Genomic DNA, 600 nt, shown 5'->3' on the forward strand with positions numbered 1-600 from the left:
AACTCTCTAAAATTTATTATTAAATCTCAGAATGTAAAAAGCTACAGTAACACCCCTCCCCCTTTGTGGTTAGCCATATTGAGATGGCTATTATACTTTACATCTCTAAAAATGCTTATATAATTATTTCCCTTACAAACCCGAGCAACGCCGGGCGATACTGCTAGTATATATATATATATATATATATATATATATATATATATACATGTGTCCAATATTTCGGGGGCAAAAAGTTGTCCACATTTCTATCATTAGCTTAAATGGTAACGATAATAAGTTAGTTGTTGCTTCTACATTTGTCAATATGTGCTACTGTTGATAGGAATGTGGGCAACTTAAGAATTAAGGAAGCCTTACTCATACAGAAATACAAACTGCAAATAAATAATATATTTGAATTGCAATTCACCCGAGGCTATAGTAGAAGAAAGCTTTCCAATATGACACACATTGGGATTGAATCCAGAACCAAATGTTAGCATTATCTTCTTGCGCAAGGGGACTATTTCGAAGGAGATGACATCTTGCGACTTGCTCTGGAACTTAATACCACTGTTAAAACGGTGATCTCTGCGCTCCATTTTCATCGGAAAAGTA

The sequence above is a fragment of the Octopus sinensis genome, linkage group LG1 (assembly GCF_006345805.1).
Source record: "Octopus sinensis linkage group LG1, ASM634580v1, whole genome shotgun sequence".
Lineage (NCBI taxonomy): Eukaryota > Metazoa > Mollusca > Cephalopoda > Octopoda > Octopodidae > Octopus > Octopus sinensis.